Genomic DNA, 21,288 nt, shown 5'->3' on the forward strand with positions numbered 1-21,288 from the left:
ATGCCTCTTCATACCCACCAGTAACTAGTGTGACCAGAATTAAGAAGATAAACAATAAATATATTGATGAGGATGTGAAGAAATTGAAACCCTTATGTATTATTGGTTGAAATAGCAAATGGGGTACAGTTACTTTAGAAAATGGTTTGGCATTTTCTGCAAAATTTAAACACAGAATTAGATGACCCAGAATCCCATTTCTAGGTATATACCTAAGAAAATGTCCATAAAAAAACTTGTACACAAATGTTCATATTATCCAGAATATCCAAAAAATGGAAACAACCTAAATGTCCATCAGCTGAAAAATGGATAAACAAAATGTGATATAGGGACTATAATCTGGTCATATGAAAGAAATGAAGTACTGATATCTGCTACAATATGGATAAACTTTGAAAATATAGTATATGACAGAAGCCAGACACAGAAGGCCCAAATTTTATGATTAAATTTATATAGTGTCCAGAATTCAGTCAGAAAGTATATTAGTGGTTGCCAGGGACTGGGGGTAAGACAACTGGGGAGAGACTGCTAACGGGTATGGAACTTCTTTGGAGGATGATGAAAACGTTCTAGAATTAGATAGTAGTGATGATTTACACAACTCTGTGAATATACTAAAAACCACTGAACTGTACATTTTTAAAGAATAGATTTCCTTGTGTGTGCATTATGTATCAACAAAGTTGTTACTAAAGCAAAACAACAACAAATACCAAAACCAAAATACAAGATGATAGGGTTCTTTTATTTTTTTTAATTCATTTGCTTATTTTTAAATAGTAAATTCATAGGAGGAAAACAAAACTGTTCAGATAGAGCTCTGAGAATTTGGAAAGAAACTGTCTAGATAAATGATAAGCTGCTGATCAGAATTTTTTCCTTTTCTACCAGAGAAGCCACATGAATGAATTAAATTTCCTGGAGAAACTGCAAGGTAATTCTGAAGGAAAGGAGGATTCAAGCTCTGCAGTCACCCTGTACAACTACGACTGATCTGAGCAAACCTGGCTTCAAATCCCACCACTGCCATTTAGTCCATACAGGCACAAGGAAGGTGTGGTCCAACAACCTGACTTCTCCTAAGGGGTGCACCAGGGAGCCTGACATGGCTGTGGCATCCTCTTCACGTCCACAACCTGGGTGGCCAGCAGACAAGTGACCCCCCTTCTCCCTCAGCACTCCATGCCTATTCTTTGCAGAATATAAACTCCATCAAAAGGGGAAAAGCTTCTTACGAGAGAAATATGTAGGAACTGCTTCTGTTCTTGCCTCCCTATCAGCAGCTCTCTTAATGGATGTACCTTGTGCCATACTGTGGAAAACATGTGCTTTCTCTTTTTCAATTAAAATTGATCAGCATGACTAATACTAAAGAGCCTGGTGTTTTAAATCCACTAAGGATTAGCATTTGGGCCATGTAGGAGGCTGAAACACAACCATAGAAGCTCTCACACAGAACTGCCCTAGATACTACAGGAAAAGCTCCAGGAAGTGCAGTGCAGGGAACTCAGGGAAGAAACCAATCCACTTCTGTATCTTTGCATGTTTCTTGCTGCTCCCTGTGATAGGCTGGTCTTAGCTAGAGGACAAGCTATTCTCTCTGAATCTCAGGCTGACAAGACATCAATCCAGAAAGGAAGTACAATCCATTACTGTACTTGCTGTAATGGCTTAGACACTGGGGGAGGGGACAGTGACAGATGTTCATAAATAGGAAATGAAAATTTCCCTTTCGTTTTCTTATGTCAAACATATTAGAAGAAATTTTGCCTTTCCAGCTCCTAGCCATCCCTCTGCAAGGTAAGACTGATGCACTCACTTTTTGCTTTTGCTGAGGTTGTGAGTCAGGAGTGAGAGTCACTATTCTGGCTTATGGTCTCTTTTAGTTTAACTTCCCATGAACTGCAAGACAACAGAAACACATCTACACATCACCATATGTTTAAGGAAACTGGGCATTAAGGCACTGAGGAAGAGGGTGTTTCGTTTAGTTGATAACTACACAAAGAAATGCATGGTATAGGCTTAGAAAATCCTCATTCCCTTAAATAATGAATTGGAAATAACTCTTCTAGGCTGTATACTTAATCTAGAATGGAGGCTAGCCAACTACGGATACTTTACGAGATTGTATCTTAAGCATATTAACTTCTTAACACCCAAACATGAATATATATATGATCAAAGTTTCTAAGAAATTCACTCTTCTTAAATCTTTGGTTTGTGCAGTAACTATGTGTCATCACAGTGTGTTAGTGTTAATTTTATAGGCTGAATTTCTAATACACTGGAAGATGCAATTGTGGTGGTTATATTTCATGTATTTTTAGCTGTATATATGAAAATTGCTGGTGTGGGAGGATTTTTAAAAAACTTATGCGTAGATGGAAGTATTTGGTGAAAGGACTATTTTCAAATGATGGGCTTAGGTAAATGAAGGAAGAGACAGTCTTCCTAACTGTTTTCCAAGCTAGTTTCAGCCTCCCTCTCTACAAAAGCAACCGTAAGACACAAGTACAAACTCTGCAATTACGAATGACTAATGGGTCCTGTCCCTCCCTGACTGAGTGTAGCCCATGTCAGGGCCTGCGAGCACAGAAAGGTAAGTTGGCTGTGGGCTCCATTCAAGTTACTAGAAGCATCTCAGCTGATCTTCCACCATATCCTCAAAGTAACCTTTCCTGTGACTCACATTTGAAACAACTTATGAAAACTGTTCCATATGTCAAACTTCATTTCATTCACTTTTCTCCTGGTTGAAAATTGACACTGAAGATGTTTTGTCTTTCAGAGCATTTTCCTTTGGGAGCCAAAGGCCTGATGATGTATAATCCTTCCTGAAGGCTTTATGGCAGGGCTTCACAAAGCAAACGTTTTTTCCCCTTATTTTATATCACCCTGACAAACAGAAATGCTGAGCCATTTAATTACAGAGCCTGCCTGACACATCCAGAGAGTCAAATATTCTGGCGGCATCTAGCTGAAGGGGAAAAATGCACTGAATTCCCAGAGTTACTTGTCAAGACAATGACACCAAGGACACTAGTAAATAATCTGGCTGGCCCAGCAATGGATGCTACGGTGTGCCAGAGTGGTCCCTGTGGCTCTGTATCAGCACCATTAGCCCTGCAGCATCTTATCCCACAATGGTGATACTCTGAGCTTCAGGCTGAGCAGCCAGGAGATAGTGGGCAAAGATCAAGTCACAGGCCCATAGGTCATGAGCTGATCTGGGCTTTACAGAAACTTCCAGATCAAGAGTTTGTACTCTTAATTCCCAAACTAACTCACAGAAAGAGCCTGCACAGATGTAACTGAACATTCCTTCCTCAAACTCCAAGGTGTGACAGACAGTCCCCCGGGCACGCATGAGTACACTATTATATCCTGTAGCATTTCAAAGCTCCAACACATAATCAAAATGTGTCAAGTTACCTTTATTTAGTGCCCTTTCTTCCCTTTAGAACCGTTAATCCCTGTGATAATTTCCAGTCCATTTTATAGCAATAACTAACATAGGAAAGTCACTCTCTTGACTAGCTTTTGTTTGCATACTTTACAGTTTTCTCTTTCTTTTGTGAACCATACAGTAAAAAGAAAAAGAAAAAACAAGTACACTTACTATGAGGCAGGCACTAATCTAAGCACTGAAACTGAGCAGTGGAAAAGACAGACAAGGCCACTACCTTTAAGGAAATTACATTCAGGTTGAGGGTTGGGAAACAGAAAATAAATGTGTAAAAAGATTATTGTGGGGTTGTAAATGTTCTGAATGAAACAGTTAACAGAATGATACAGAATAGTTACAGTGGCGGGGGATTTTCTCAGGATGGCAGGGAAGAAAACTTTGAAGTGATGATTTTTGACTTGAGATGTAAAGGATGAAAATGATGAAGGGAGGCAACCATGAAATATTTGGGTGAAGAATGTTGCAGGAAAAAAGGAATAACATGTGCAAATGCCCTAAGACAGAAATCAGGGGAGATGAGCCTTTGGGAAATAAAGGTCAGTGTGGCCAGAAAGTAACGAATGAAGAGTAGAGTGGACAGAGATGATATGGGGAGGTTTTCAGAGGTCAAATCATGGATTGTAGGCACATATTTTGAAAAGGAAGAACTAAAACTGTCTTTATTAGCAAGGAACATGATCCTTATGCATAATACTCTAAAGAATTCACTCCAAATCCACTAGAGCTCATTACCAAATTTAAGAAGATAATTAAGACACAACATCAGTGCATATTACATTTCTGTAAACAGGAAAGAAAAATCCAAAAGGCCAATCAAGAAAATTACATTCAAAATAACATCAAAAGGATTTAATTTAGGAAAATATCTAACAAAAAAAATGTAAAACCTGTACACTGAAAACTATAAAATATTGCTCAGAGAAAATTGTAAAGATTTATATAAACTGAGAGACACACCATATTAGAGAACAGGAAGACCAGAAATTTTTTAAAATGACAATTCTCCCTAAATTGAGCTATAATTCAATTCAATCTCTATAAAAATCCCATCAGGCTTTCTTATAAAAAATAACAAGCTGGTCTTAAAATTTATATGGAAATGCAAAAGACCTGTAATAGCCAAAATTATTTTCAAAAATAACAATTTTGAAGGATATACTACCTGATTTCAGGTAGTGGTGGCATCAGAACATTTACATCTGTCTGAAAAGGCATCAAGTGTTCAGAAATATATCATTATATTTGTGAATAATTTATTTTTGACCAAGAATAATTTATTTTTGACCAAATTCAATGGGAAAAGAACTGTATTTTCAGAAAACTGCAGAACAACTGGATATCCATATTTTTTTAAAAAAGAATTTAAGTCCTAATCTCACACAACACATAAAAGTAAGCTCAAAGTGGATCACAGACGTAAGTATAAAATCTGAAACTATACATTTTTTAGAATAAAATATTAGAGAAGATATTTGTGAGTTTAAGTTAGACAAATATTCTTAGTTATGACACTAAATATAAATCATAAAAGAAAATATTGATAAATTAGACATTATTAAAAAAAAAACACAGGCACTACAAAACACACCTTAAGAAAATGAAAAGGCAAGCCACAGAATGGGAGAAAATGTTTTTAAATCACATATCTAATAAATGTCTCATATAAATAAATAAAGAGCTCTTATAACTCAATCAGTTTTAAAGTGGGAAAAATTTATATTACTAATGGACAATAATCACATGAAAAGTTTCTCAGCACTTTTAGACATCAGGGAAGTAAAAATTACAGCCACAGTGATACAATACTATACACTCACTAGAGTGTCCATAAGAAAGACAGACGATCACAAGCACTGGGGGAGCATGTGGAGAAACCAGAAGATTCATCCACTGCTGGTGGAAATGCAAATTAGTACGGCCGCTTTGGAAAACATGTAGGCAGTTTTTTAAATCGTTAAACATACATTTACCATGTGATCCAGTAATTTCACTTCTAAGTATTTACCCAAGAGAAATAAAAACATATGCCCACACCAAGATTTGTTCAACGTTTATAGCAGCGTTTTTTCCCTAATAACTCAAAAATGGAAACAATCCAAATACCCACGAACTGATGAATGGATAAACAAAATGTAGTATATCCAAACAATGGATTACTATTTAGCAAACTGTCAAATTACTAATTTATGCAACAACATGAACATGCCTCAAAAACACTATGTTAAATGAAAGAAGCCATATACAAAGGACTACATATTGTGTGATTCCACTTACATGAAATTTCTAAAAAAGACCCATCTACAAATATAGAATTTTCTGGGGTTGTGGGTAGGAGCAGAGACTGACTAAAAACATCCATGAGAGAACATTTTAGGATAACACAAATGTTCTAGAATAGGATCGTGGTGATAGTTTTACAGCTACGTAAACTTTCTAAGGCTTGTCTAACTACATATTCGTAATGGGCAAATTTAGTGACACGTCAATTACACCTCTATGAAGCTGTTTTAAAAATCACAATGGTATTACCTAAAGTTATAATTATAACCTAACTGTTAAGCATTAATTAAATTATTTTTCACCAATTTTAGTTTCATTTTCCAAGATTGAATCCCAATTAAACATTTTGTCCCTGTTCCTGTGATGCTGATGCCCTTACTACACACGGTCTCACCTTGAGTGGCCTTTTTCGGCCACCAACTATCCTCAAATAATGAAGAAGTTTTATATACATATCTTACTTCATGATGTGTTATATCCATTAGGAATAGTTTAACATACGAGTAACATGAAACCCCATTTTCAGCACTGTAAGATTGGGTGGGGTTTTTTTTGTTGCTTTGTTTGTTTCGTTCAACAGGAAGCCTGGAGGTCAGTGGCTGCTAGTAGGTTCAGTGGCTCAATATCAAACCAGATGGTTACCTCAGCTTCAGGCACCATCATGTAAGTGTTTAAAACAGCAATAAGAGGGGAGCGAGAAACACAAGAAGGAAAGGAAAACTTCCCCAGGTAACTCCACCAAACTTCTGGTTACATTTCATTAATCAGAATTGGATAACTTGACCACCTCTGGCTATGGAGGAGGCTGAGGAGGAGATATAGTTTCCCAGAATATGATGAAGATGCAAATGGAGGAGAAGATTCTCAATGCGTCAGCCTAGGCAATAAACAGTGACTATCACTTGCAAGTAATGTCATTTGGAGAACATCAGAATAGGGGCCAACTGGATGAGGATCAGCTTCCAGGATACAGGATGCTACGGTAACTCCTGTAAGAAATGAAATGGGAGCAAAAATGCAAAAAGACCTCCCCTCTGTATCATCTCTGCCTTCAGAAATAGGACTACACAAGGAAACCAATGACATAATGTTAGTATAACACTATAATTTTATATATGAGGACTCCGTAGCCCAGAAAGTGACCTGATTTACCTAAAACGACCCACAAAAACTAGCACAGCATGAAGACCCACTCGGCGTCTTGAATCCCAGTTTGGTGCTCTTACTGTCACACTACAGTAACTCTGTTCCTTGTTAATCTCTGTCTTTATCTTACCTTTTACACCTAGACTATAAGGGCTCTTTTCTCCTTTTTCACTCTCCTAGTCGCACTCACAGTTTTGAGCACAAATATCCTCAGCAAATATTTAGCTGAGTCATCACATCACTGCGATAACAAGAACCCTCGGCTGTTTAATGAAATGTATGACAGGAAGGTATCACAGCTATGTTCAACGTTTATATGGAAATTTCCCATGATCTACTGGATGGTGTTTGCCAAGAAATTCAGTTCCTGAGGATCCACCTTAAAGAGCTTGCTCACTATTCCTGGCTGGATTTATTTATAAGTGCCCCTTTTTTTCTTTTTTTTCTTTGAGTCCTCAGAGGGATTGCTGAGATCCCTGGAAGCCTCCTGGTAATTGCAGGTGTAGGGATCTCCTTCAGGAAACTCATTTGCAGAGCATTTTCTGTTTCTGACCTAACTTGCTCTTCTTATTCAGGGCAGCCTGAAGTTCAGAGCAAAGCAGCCACTCTATTTTTGTGCAACGAAGATGAGTAGATCAGTCAGGCAAGTTAGCCTACATAAAATAAAATGCCTTCATCTTTTTAATCCCTGTGGTCTTGATACAGCCATGCTACCCAGCACCTGGAACTGAAGACTGTTTCGGTCAAATGATAGAATACAGCCTTGGAATTTTGGAAGGAAAGAATGATCAATGACAACCAAGGCCTGTGAGCCTGGTTTGAAGGAGTGTTTACACTTGGAAGAACACCGCAGCAGTGCTTATGTTTGCCGACAGGACTTTAACCAGCTAGCAGGTCTATCGCAGCAATGTAGTGAGAGAAATCAGATGGGTAAGGTAGAGCCACAGAATAAACATTTCACAGCCAAGCCAGGCATGTGAAACACTGCAAGTCAAACGATCCTCCTATCTTTGTTTCAGAAATCATCCACATCACCTCTCAATGAAATACTTCCTTATAATAGCAATAATTTCATATGATTCATGAGATAATTACTCAAATCTCCTTAGTGATGAAAACAATGTAACTGGGATAAATTCAGAAACACTTGAGAGGCACCAATATCCCATACCAATCATGCAGTGGACTTTATTTCTGTAAAGAATCACCACACCGTAATTATATCACATCATTAATATCAACATTAAAAATATCATCTCCAAACTGAAGAGAAACATACAAAGAGAGATCAGGCTTATGGAAGCAGACGACAAATTGCTATCTCAAAATAACAATCCACATTTGTATCTGAATACTACCCAAATCACTGGCATCATCAGTTATACCGAGGAAACTAAATATTCAGTGTATCCCCACTAGCTGAGCACATTCTTAAAAGAGCATCAGACTTAAAATAAAAAAGATGTACTGTACAGAGATGACACACAGAACCTTTCTGAAGGTCGTGACTAGGGCTGCTTTAATTCGGGGGTGATGAAATACTTCTTGAACTTATTGTTTTCCACATTATGTAAATGATCCACTGGTAGAATCTTGTAATCATAATTAATAGTCATCAGTTAAGTGATAAAGTATGAACTCTCAGCAGGCACTCTCAAGCTCAGGATATACTAAAGAAAAACCCTGTATTGGTTTTTCCCTTGGTTCAGATAATTATTCCCGGAATCATTTATTACCTCCTACTGAGTGCTCCTGGGTCACAGACAGGGTCCTTATTGGTAGCCCTGTACACTCCAGGTCTATTATCTTGAGAACCACCATTCCCCTTCTTGTCTTAATCCTTGTGGCTTTAGGAAGCCATATTTATATTGTCAATTTTGTGTATTATTCATAAGTGCTATTGGATATTGTCACTAGTGTTTCCCTCAAACTCCTTAAACCCGAGGTAATACTAAAACAGCTAAAGTTTTGTTTACCCAGATTCCCTCTCTCTCATCCACTGGTAATAACTATCCCAAGCTACAGGGAACTTTTCTTCCTCCATTTTCTGTGGCTATGATGGAACTTCCAATTATATTTCTCCTCGCTTGGTAAACAACATGGTAGGACACTGGTAGAATTATTTCCCAGTATTTTATATCTAGTATTAGAAGGAAGATGTTTGTTCTCTCTTTTCCACTGGATCATGAACCATAAATATGTGTTACCGGAGCTGGGACAGCCTGACTAGACCAATTTTGGGCCATATCAAGTGTTTAGGATGACATGGAGCAACTGAAACTTTTATGCTGGTGGTAAATGGTACAACCGCTTTGGAAAGTATTTTTCAGTTTCTTAAGTTAAACATACCCCTACAGTATAACTCAGGCATTCCACTCCTGGGTATTTGCCAAGAGAAATAAAAGTATATGTGAACACAAAAATCTGTACACAAATATTCATATGATCTTTATTTGTAATAACCCAAAACCAGAAACAATCCAAATGTCTATACAATGGTGAATGGACAGATTGTGACACACACACACACACACATACACACTGAACTACTACACAGCAATAAAAAGACCTATTAATATATAAATGAATAAATCTGAAATAATTGTGCCGAGTGAAAGAATTCACGTATAAAACAGTGCATAGTGTATGACTACATTTTCACACAATTCTAGAAAATTCAAATTATACATTCTATACTTTACAAATGAATAGCCAAACTTTGCCCATGATGAAAGTCAAAATATGCTGGAGAAATACATATTTAGATAGTTGTGAAAGTGACCAGATAAGAAAGGTTGATGAGAGTAGAGTTGCATCATTCATTTGAATGGGAAGCAAAGGGGCTTGAGCACTCAATTCCCTCTAGAGAGTGGCAGGAATACTTGATAACATACCTTAAAAGCAATGGAGTAGGGACAAAGGCACTGCAAGGTATGTATTAGGATTAAAGTCTTTTTTGAGGAAGTTAGTCACTGCAAGCTGACTGATGTAATCTCTAGTTCCCTAATGGAAGGTAGGAAGCAGGGAGCCCACACACATGGGGACAGCCAAGCAGGGGGAATGCTGCAAGTTTTGAGAATTCTCTGGTTTAAGAATCTAGGTTTGTTCATGTACCTTTGCTAATAAGTGAGCATTTAATCACTTGCTGTGAACTGTAAGTAATTTCTCTTAGAAGAACAACAAAAATCACAGGGACATCTCGGAGAGACCAAGCAATGACATTTGTTTGGTGGTGCCTATTGATTCAGCTTCTCATTATGCAAGTTGCATAGGAGAAACTTTTTTCTAAGACAAATACTCAGAAAAGTTGCATTAACTCACTCCAGTTTCCAGAACACCAAGCAGAATACTTACAGGCTAATGAAAATACTTGAGGAAATAGTGGGCTTGGGGTCTTAAAAAAGTTTCCAGATATGGGACAAATGCCACATAAGAGAAGATGTTAAACACTTTGGGAAGACAATCTGTTCACTACCACCTCTGCAACATCCCAAATCTATTCATTCGCTTCACTGTTCAAGCCCCTTCAGCTCTTAACTGGATGAGGGGCAAGCAGTTACCCTGATTTCACTTCTGTCCACCAGCTTCCCTTTGCCACAGAGAAACCAGAGAGCACTTCCCTGCTTACAACATTCAAGTGGCTTCTCAATACACTGGGAAGAAAATCAAATTTCTTATCAGGACTTACGACGCTCTGAATCAGCAGACCCTCCTTAACTCCCCACCTCAGCCCTCACCATTCACCCCATGCTAACTCTACTTCAACTGCACTGGGCTTATATGCTCTCACGTGAAGGCCTTTGCACATGCTCTTCCCAGGAACTGCAACACTTTTCCTCATATTCTCAAACAGCTGATTCTTACTTACGATCAGCATTCAGCTCAAATATTTGTTCTCAAAGAAGCCTTTCCCGAGCACACTGTGTATGGGATCCTCTGTCACGTGACTGTGTTATTGTCATCATAGCATCTATCGCTATCTATGACTGATTTTTTTCTTTAATTTGTTTGCTCATTTTTTGCCTGTTGCCTGCACTAGAATTAAACTGTTTAAGAGCAGGGATCTTGGCTCTTAATTATTGCATCTTCAGTGTCTACAACGGTGTCTGGCACACAGTGGATATTCACTAATTACATATTTTATTAATTCATAAATGAAAAGCAGAAAGAACGAATCCCAGTTGCATTTATCATTGCCTGGCAGTCCACTTGATGCAGAAATAGGATTAACCTATTTGCAGCCTCCTATGAAGAATGATTGCTTGTGATCTCCAGTGTCAAACCACTAATGACACTTTATCCAAAATCAAGTATTTCAATGCATACAATTAGTCTAACCTAGTACCATATTCCAGTCACTGTTCTAAGTGCTTTATATGTATCACCATATTTAATTCTTATTACAATTTTACAAAGTAGGTACTAATGTTATACTCATTTACAGACCGAAAACCAGTTCAGTAACTTGTCCATGGTCACACAGCTGCGTAAGAGTCAGAACACAGCTGGTATATGCATAGCACTCAATCTGCAAACTCGTCCTTCCACCCAGGCACCAGTCATCATATTCAAGCCAGAAATTCATTTTCTGAGCCAGTGTGGCCTCCCATCTTTTAGCAGCACAGTGTTCCAGGCAGGACCTGCCGACAGAGTGGTATTGGTATCCAGAGAAAATCTCAGCTGGTCTAATCTTAGAGATGATCTATTCCAACCTTCTTGATGTGCAGTTAAAGAAATAAATGTCCAACCAAGTTAAGTAATTTTTCTGAGGTCACGTAGTGTCAGGACTGGAACCTGATGAGTCACTCTTTACAAAGCCTTACAGGTAGTCATCAGGGGATGGGAGACATTAGAGCAAGAGTATTGATTTGGGGGTTAGAGACGGCCACACCTAATGTGACAAGATGGCTCAGATCTGATATGGTATACCGTTCACTAAAGATGCCTAGAGTCCTCCTAGTCTCTTGTTTCTAAGCAGGTCCTACTACAGATATCTCAGACTCAAGCAACTTTGTCTTGTTTTGATCTGTACATGGGAAAATAGCACCACTGGGTAAAGTATAATAATATTTACTGAACTCTACATGCCCAGCACCCTACTAGGTGGAGGGATGAGCTCAGATGAAAGCAGGTGAGATGAAAATTGGTCCCTGCTCCCCTGCAAGGCAAAGCAGAATGGTTCTCTCCTGCCAAGCACAGAAGATAAATGCAGTGAACAGGAAGTGGGGATATTATCCTTCCAGGAACTGGTAATGGCCTTCAGACACACAGGCAGCTGTGCATAAGCTTTCCAGATGACTTGTTTAAAAACTACTTAGGGTGTATCTTCTTTTCCTCATTTGTTCCTTTATTTGCAATTCTCCTTTTACTTTTTGGAAATCGTTAAGAGGAAGGAGCAAGTCAAAGTGGGCAGACTCTACCTGAGTTCAGTTACTGAGTCAGCAAGATGAGCATCAGTGTGTGTGGGGTGGAGCCTGCATGGTACAGAGGGCGAGGTTTGCTTTCTCCCCCCTCATATCATCTAGTGCAGCTCACTCCTACCTGCCAAGGCCCTCAGATGTGACCCCTGATGGATTCTAGGAATCGGATTTGCAACGTCTGCTGATTCTACCCTGGCAAAAGAGAATTAAGTGTCTGCTAAGGTTCCAGAGACTTAGGAACCTTTTCCTGCTTACTTGGTGCTTTATCTCCAAAAGTAACAACAGAGGAAAATTTTGGCCTAATTTACTGGAATCTTAAAAATATTTATTGGATGAATGCATATGTCCATTGTGCCTCCGTAGGAGTCCCTATTAAACCAAAGAGCCAGTGTAGTGTGTCTGTGCAGAAACCTCTGAATTCCACAAAGGCTTCTTGCAACCAATCCCCTCTGTAGCATTTGGTCACGTCGCTGTAGAGCACTGGCTTAATATAAATCCCCATGGAAGCTGATTTCCCTACCCTCTTACAACAGAGGGGAGTAAAATAAAGACTGAAAAAAAAATGTCACAACTATCTGACTCCACTGAGGAGGAGAGAAAACCCAGATTGCCTCATTTTTTTTTTAAACTGAGTAGACCTGTTTTTCAAATTTATAGCAAGTTGCCAAGTTTGACAGAATGGCTTTTTGCCTTATTCCTGCCAAGGTTTCTAACCCACAGCAGCGTGAGTCACAAGACAAGCAGGAGGAGGACATAACTGATTATCATTCCCTTGTAACTTGGAAAACCAACACTTAAAGCCAGACTACTTGTGATTTTCAAGCTGAGAGCCTCATGTTGGCTGCCATCTACCCAGTGTCTTCTTAACCCTTAGATCTTTTCTTCACTCATTCAACAAGCATTCTCTTAACAGTTACTATGTGCCAGGCATTGTATTAGGCCCCAAAGGATACAGAAGTGAATAAATTATGACACTTGCTGTTGAGGAGCTCAAAATCTGATAAAGAGAAGGACCTAAAAACACCAATTACAATACACTGCGATAAATGCACTGAAGAAACATGCTCTTCTAATACAAGATGCTTCGGGAACATAGATTAACAAGCTGCTAACTCTGCAGGATGAGCATATTTGTTTTTGAATATGGCAGAGGGATCTGGAATCTTTCACAAGAAAAACACTTCTGTATCAAGTTGCTAACATAATTAATCAGGAGTGATTAATTATAAGGAGTAAGGAGCCCTCAGTAGTTGTTATGTTATTGTTATTGACTTGTATTAGTGACCAAACACTATGCTAATAGCTAAATTCTCACGTTTAGCCCATGAGGAAATTGAGGCTCAGAATTGAATAGGTCCTTAACATACAAATTGTCTTCCTATTAAATTTCTTCAAGCCTTTCAAACTTTGAAAACATACAAAGGAATTAGTTTCTTCCATCATCATGGAGGAGGAGAGCTAAGACAAATCAGAGAGGAGCGGAGTACAGGAGTTTGCTGCTGCCCACACAGCTGGCATGAAAAGAGTCTGAGGATAGGGTGGAGAACGGCCATCAGTCCTAACTCCAGCCACCCCTCAGGTCTGGGACAACTTACGGCACTCACACCCACCCCAACTGCTTCTCTCAGACCCACTCTGAAGAGAATAGAAGGCAGAAATGGAAAAAGAAGTCAAAAGAGTGGCCAGATTCCACCAACTGCAATGGTCTGGTTTCTCCTCTCAGCTGAACCAGCCATGTCATCGGTTGACCACTTCCAGCCCAAGTTCCACGGTACTTGGACTATCAGTGCAGGAGTCAGCTGTGGTTATTAAATAAGCAAAGATACCTCGGCTGGTCATCCCACGGCCCACTATGTCAGTCAGGTATGTGGGGTGCATTCAAGGAACTGCTGAGAAGGCAAAACTGAGATTTCCTAAATCTTGTCCATTCTTTCCCCAGAATCTCTTGGATTCTTTTGGAGGCATCTTCTACTGTGACCTGGGTGTTTACCCATCTTAATATTGCAATATTCTTTTCTCTAATTTAAGATAAGCATTACAAAGCCTGAATTTTCAGTCACCTGTTAAATAAATCATTAAAAAATTCCCAAAGAGATAATAGCATCAAACCAACTGTTCCAAGGAGCAGTACGTGTAAGTCTTGGATTCGAATGGCCCTGGTAGTCAGGAGCCTGTTCTGCTATTATCCAGCTCTGTGACCTTGATAGTTGTTTTAACTCCTCTGACCCTTAATTTCCTTAACTGTGAAATGTGAGGTTTAGACTAATGTTCCCCAAATACAAGTTCATGGGACAGATGCACGTTGGTAATTCAAGAGAATTTCCCAAGCTATTTGGATATTTGGGGATGAGTCCCGAGATTCTATATTTTTTAAGGTCCCACAAAAGGTGGGATGTGCAGCTAGCTTTGAAAATCATGAGGTTTCTTTCACCTTTGTCAAACAATGGTTTCACAAAAAGGTGGACAACTATGAAAAAGAACCTAGGAAGAAATAGGTAAATTCATTTTTCAAAGAATTAAGTCTACTTTAAAGTGTAGCTTTGTAAGAGAGCAGCAAACAACTTGCACAGATTTCATGATCTTACCTCCAAGCAAAACTATCTTCACTTAATCACAATTCTCTAACAATTCTCTAATAAAATTGTTGGTGTGACACTTACTTAGATTTTAGATTTTTTTCATTTTAAATTAGGTATTAATAGCTAAAACATTAGTTTTTTTTTTGTTTTTTTTTTGCTCACAGCCAAAACAAAAGGCAAACCAGCAATTGAGTGCAAAGCAATTAAGTGGAGGCTTATGATTAAGACAGAGTTTTATGAAGCCAAAGGCATTCCCAACCAATGAAGCAGATGCCTTGATCAGCCAGCATAGTTAAGAAAGAAAATGGAATTCTAGAAAACAATTTGGAAAGGAACTTGGAAACAATATCCCAACAATGCTCTGGGGCTGACATTTCAAAAATGTATTTGCTCTTTATTCTAATCACTGTGGTACCTTCATCAAAGCAAAGGCATGACATATGGAACAGAAGATATTCAGTGAGATGAAGGAGTAGTCAGATGCAAATGGTTGGAAAAGACCCAGAGATTACAATCTGGCTCACCTTACACATCCAATCTCAGCTCCCTAAAGACTCGTAAGAGCTGTCATTTACGGAGAGCCTCTGGTAGAACAGGCACTGCGTAGCTTTCCACAATCCTCAGAGGAGCTCTAAGGAGACTGATGCTCAGAAAGATGATCTGGTTCACACAAAGCCTCAGACTTGCTAAGAGATGGGGCTGGGTTCGAACTTCCTGCTGTTTCTAAATCCAATTCCCTTTTGACCGTTATTCAAATACTGTTTCTGCCCTGTTGAAGCCCAAGCACACAGGCAAATGTTAGTGTATTGTCTTCTCAGGATGGTTCAGGGATTTAACAGATGGAATTTCTCTGGAACAGTTTAATACCAATAAGAGACTGTTATTGAAGGATTGCCCTTTCCTTCTTGCTTTTATTATTGTTATTATTGACAGTTTTCTTTGATATCCAATACAGCTCTCATTATTTCTGATTGTCTACTCCTTATAAGACACCAAGCCATGCTGCAAAATAAGTGAAGAACACCATCTTTTCTTAAAATCTTATCTTTTCTTCCAAGACAGACAAACAAATGATCAATAGACACATGAAAAAAATGCTTAATATCACTAATTATCAGAGAAATGCAAATCAAAACTACAATGAGGTATCACCTCACACCAATCAGAATGGCCATCATTCAAAAATCCACAAATGACAAATGCTGGAGAGGCTGCGGAGAAAAGGGAACCCTCCTACACTGCTGGTGGGAATGCAGTTTGGTGCAGCCACAGTGGAAAACAGTATGGAGATTCCTCAAAAGACTAGGAATAGACTTACTGTATGACCCAGGAATCCCACTCCTGGGCATACATCCAGAAGGAACCCTACTTCAGGATGACACCTGCACCCCAATATTCATACCAGCACTATTTACAATATCCAAAACATGGAAACAGCCTAAATGTCCATCAACAGATGACGGGATAACGAAGATGTGGTATATTTATACAATGGAGTACTACTCAGCCATAAAAACCGGCAACATAACGCCATTTGCAGCAACATGGATGCTCCTGGGAATGTCATTCTAAGTGAAGTAAGCCAGAAAGAGAAAGAAAAATACCATATGAGATCACTCATACATGGAATCTGAAAACAAACAAACAAACAAAGCATAAATACAAAACAGAAATAGACTCACAGACATAGAATACAAACTTGTGGTTGCCAAGGGGGCGGGGTGGGAAGAGATAGACAGGGATTTCAAAATTGTAGAACAGATAAACAAGATTATACTGTATAGCACAGGGAAATATACACAAGATCTTATGGTAGCTCACAGAGAAAAAAATGTGACTATATATATATGTTCATGTATGACTGAAAAATTGTGCTCTACACTGGAATTTGACACAACATTGTAAAATGATTATAAATCAATAAAAAATTTAAAAAAACCTTATCTTTTCTGCATGCTTTCACTGTGTGTTTAAAATCTATTGTCCTTACACACACAGCCACCCAATCAAAACTATCAGCAATGAGCAACTCCTGCATGACATGGTCTTTGTACACTGAAACCACAAATAACTAATAATGAGCTCTTTTACATCTCAAGCAAACTCATCAGGTATTGATAAATGGCACAGGCTGGAACAAAGGCTGAAAGCAGAAAGCTGGTGGGAGATGGACTGAACAGATTACTTGAGTCTTTATATCAACAGCTTCTTTTCCAGGAGGAGAAAAATCCCCTTAAATGGGTCATTGATCCCATGCAATATGAATCAAAACCAGAAAAAAATTCAGTGACAAAATGCATAATATCAATCAATCAAGGACTAATATGGAATCAGTCACTGATGCTTGGGTCTCACTGTCAGAACATCTCAGCCTACTGCACCTTTCCTGTCTCCAGCAGGTGAACCCTGGACCTACCAAAGCCCCAGGTCTGCACCCCAAACTTCATCCTCCAGTGAGAGTAGCCCCGGGGGCTAAAATGAGCACTGGGCGGTCCTGCAGAAGAGGAGCTAGGGCTGATCGAGGTATGTTGAATGCAACTGTCTCAGGAGCACGCTTCTTGCCTTGCCCCACGGCCAGGCACCAGACCCTTCTTTGGAGAGCCCTCCCTCAGGAGACAGAGCCAGAGTGGAGGAGACCTGGGCTTAGGCTTTGCCTGTCTCCCTAACCGAAAAGAAGTCTTTTCCTGAAGGTGTGGCTGTGGCGCCAGGCGTGATCCCCAGTGCCACCGGTGGGCGGCGGGAGTGAGCTGCCTCTCTGGCTGGGCTGTGGAACCCGCGCACAGGAGGAGCCTGCACCCCACCAGTCTCTGATGCCAGTTCCTTTTATTTCTGTGAAGCTACTTAATGAGATTCTTCATGCATAAAATTAATTTTTGCCCTCTTCTATCAGCTTTTACCACTAAAGGATTTACTTACCATTTTGTCAGATTTTATTTATACGTGCAATCAAGGGGACCCGAATCATAATGAAGGCTTTTATGGGTAATGATGGGAGATACAAAGGGAAGCTGAGAGCGGGCAGCCATCCAGGCCCTGTGTGGATGCCAGGATGCATTATGCACGAGATACCCCCCGCAGAAACGCACATGAGGCCCTGCCTTCCCAGAGTGATACTTCAAGTCAGATCCTAATTTGTAGCTGAGGGAGAGGAGGAGGAGCAGGGCTATTAATAAACAGTGCAAATAATTAGGCTTTAAGGGAATCTGGTTGTTTTTGTACACACTTGATTTGCTCTCAAACCCTTCACAAATGTGTCCTGAGCCACTGCTTGGCAGCCAGTGGGTGGCTGCACTGACTGCCCCACTGGGAAGTTGTCTGGAGCTAGACTGGGAACAGGGCTGGCGAACGTGCTCCTTGGTGACAGCGGACCTTGTTCACTGAGTGCCGTCCCTTAAGCACAGGCTCTGTGCCAGGCACTGTGCTGACACCATGTCACCTACTCTTCCAAACGGCTGGTAGGGTGGCTTTTTTCATTCCCACTTTAAAGACAAGGAAACGAAGGCCCAGAGAGGGTCCACAGCTGCCTAAGGTCACAGACTCGTGTTTGTGGAATTCTCCACGCCTCTGCCTGGGTCAGGGGAAAGTTGATCTTTTTTTCCCCACTCCATTCTCAGCTGTGAACACTCCTCCAGGCTAGAAAGTTCAGTCCAATGTATTCAGAACAAGCATGAAACGGGGTGCATCTAGTTCTACTCCCATTCTTATTACTACACACTGTGTGACCTTGGGCAAATCATTCCACTTCTCTGGCTGTTACATTCATCTTTTGTAAAACAAGATTATAATCTCAGGGAGCCTGTTGAGTTCTGGCATTATTCTTCTGGGACACTCTCTCCACATAGCTGACAAATGTGTGCAAAGGGCAAAGTTAACTCACAGAGAATGAGCTCAGTTTTTAGACTAAACCACTTGGAGCTACGCCACTGCGCAGACAGCGCTGGGATGGTCTCAGGATTCCCAAAGCTGGGAGTGACAGCCAAGCTGCCATGGAACATCAGAGACTTTTTTCTCACTCACCCTTTTCTTGCCAATACTGGAGATGCAGAATCATAAAGATGACCAAAATGAAAGTTGCATCAGATGGCTAAGGACTAACAAATGAACATGAAGGGCACAGAGATACAGCTTGGCCCTTTCCAGGATGGGAATCTTGCTATGGAGTTCCAGAGGCTAGATGGGGATTTTATTTGGGGGAGAACTTGACTCTCTTGGTGTCTCATATTCCCAACAAGGAAAAGATGTCACTGGTTGTTTGAACCACAGAAGGAATTTCTGTGACCCAGTGCAGCCTACTCCCCTACCTGGGTTCTATGTCTTTGACACTGCAACCCAAGGATCACAAAGTTTTGTCCATTCAGCAAACACTTGCTGAGATCCTCCTGTGCTCTAAGCTCATGCTAGGTGTTAAGTGTGAAGGATAAAATGCAAGGAAAGATGCAAAGCTTTCCCTGAATGTGTTCACAATCTCATGAGGACTATGGCAAAGAGGATGGTTTGGAGGATGGTCATCTAGCCAAAGAGGAATGGGCCATGGGAAAGGTATTCATTAGAGTTAAGGCAAGAAGGAAAAATTAATTCCAAAGAAGATAGGAGCTTGAGGTGAATCTTGATGGAGTAGAAATTAGCCAGGCAGGTGCAGAAGAGAAAGGAGTTCCAACAGAGAGAAGAGTAGATAACTCTTCATTGAGCCTGCCGTGTCTAATGGGAGAAAGCACTGTTTCAGCAGAGTCAGGACATTCTTCCCTCAGTGATGTTTTTGGGAATTACAGTGTGGGATGTTCTGGTCTCTAGTATACATAGCTTTTCCCCTTCTAAATGCATCTGTTTTCCCTTTCCTTCCTAGGAGTCTGATTGTGAAACCTCTTTCCAGCAATCTCATTGTGAATGCTCTTCAATGAGAAAGGATGCAGCAATGTTCTATGTCGAAAAGGTAAACAGGAAGAAAGAATGGGAGAGACAGAAGAAACTGAGTTCCAGTGAAGCCTTGACCACATCCAGATGCTCCATGGAGTGAGGTATCAGTTTCAGTAGAGCCAAGGGTCACTTTCCAAAGAAAAACTCAAGGGTGGAGAAGGCAGAAAAGTAGCTTATCGTGGCAGCAGTATTCCCTAAGCCACTCTTACCCAGACATTGAATCAGCAGTGGAAAGAGAAAATGTAAGGAGGGTAGATGTGGGTTCTGACTGGCAGAAGTCCCACCGAGATGGAATGAACTACTCCAGACTCTGTGGAAAGTCAAGAGAGCAAGAGGGAGTCGGGGACCAACTCCACAAGCCTCTCAAATGCTCCCACATTTATTGTGTACAAGCAATGGGAAAATCACCAACACTTGTGTCATGGGACATAGGAGTTTAAGGAAAGACAGGATCCGGTAGAGATTATAGAATCCACAATGAGTACAAAGGCTTAATTTATTCTCAGGGCAGTCATGGGAAGAGGGAACAAGGTACATTCTTCAGACATAAGAAGTTGATTACAAAACAGACCACCAGACCGCCCGTTTCTTGTCTTGGGGGTTATAGCTATCTAAACAGCAGAGAGCATGCCCAGGGTTTATAGCTGAGGGCATGGGTCGTCGCTTTGCAATGAAAAGAGTAAACCCTGAACTATGGACCTATGCTTAAAATAAGCCATGTCCTGTGTTTATAGCAAGGGACACACAATGGCTTTGCCAGTGGAAGCAGCCCTAAGCTAAAGTCTCAACTATGCAAGCAAGGCTTTGTCTCTGCTTTTTATGGCAAGATGTACCGGGGCCTGCTAGCAAAGCACATCTGTTGTTCCTAAAGGTCACAAGCAGCTGGGGTCTGTTACAATTTATTAACCCAATCAGATAGAAAAGGCATCTTTGCTCTCTTCTGGATTGTTAAGAAATAAACAGGAGAGACAAAAAATTTGTTGCCATGAGCTAATGGCTAGGCCTGAGTAAAACCAGGTCTACCTTGCCATGATAGCTCGAGAAGTGTTGCCCATATATTCTGATGTGGGCAGGAAGAAACCAGCATTCCCTAGGCATCTAGACCAGAGACGGCACCAGAGGTGGGGGGCGGGTGGGAGAAGGCGCATGGCTTTCCTCTTGTAACTCCAATCTTAACTCAGCCACAAAATGTTAATTGAGCAGATGGGAGAGGGGCTAAGAAGATGCAGTAGAGTGTCTAGGGTAGCCATCAATGCTCTAAAGTTGGAAGAAGTGTCTCATAGCATCACTGACACACAGCATCTTTATTTTCCCCTCCATGAACTATCTTATTACAAGAGTAGAAGCACGGGTGAAAAATGAGGTGGGGCCACACAAAAGAGACTTGATGGAAATAGGAATAACAAAGCATTGAGCAATTTCTTGTGACTCACATGCAGAGAGAAAATGTTTTCGTGGAAGAAAGCCAGAGGAG

At 40.3% G+C, this 21,288-nt stretch overlaps 1 protein-coding gene across 1 annotated transcript in view; it reads left to right on the top strand.

Moving 5' to 3' along the window:
• The window catches only part of TMEM232 (transmembrane protein 232), a 246,282-nt gene extending 244,903 nt beyond the window's left edge, over nt 1–1,379 (top strand). The window contains exon 15 of the mRNA XM_072958289.1: nt 898–1,379. The gene's annotated coding sequence lies outside the window, so the exon portion shown is untranslated. The remainder of the gene's footprint in view (nt 1–897) is intronic.
• The last annotated feature ends 19,909 nt before the right edge of the window (nt 1,380–21,288 follow it).

This window comes from Vicugna pacos, chromosome 3, assembly GCF_048564905.1.
Source record: "Vicugna pacos chromosome 3, VicPac4, whole genome shotgun sequence".
Classification (NCBI taxonomy): Eukaryota; Metazoa; Chordata; class Mammalia; order Artiodactyla; family Camelidae; genus Vicugna; species Vicugna pacos.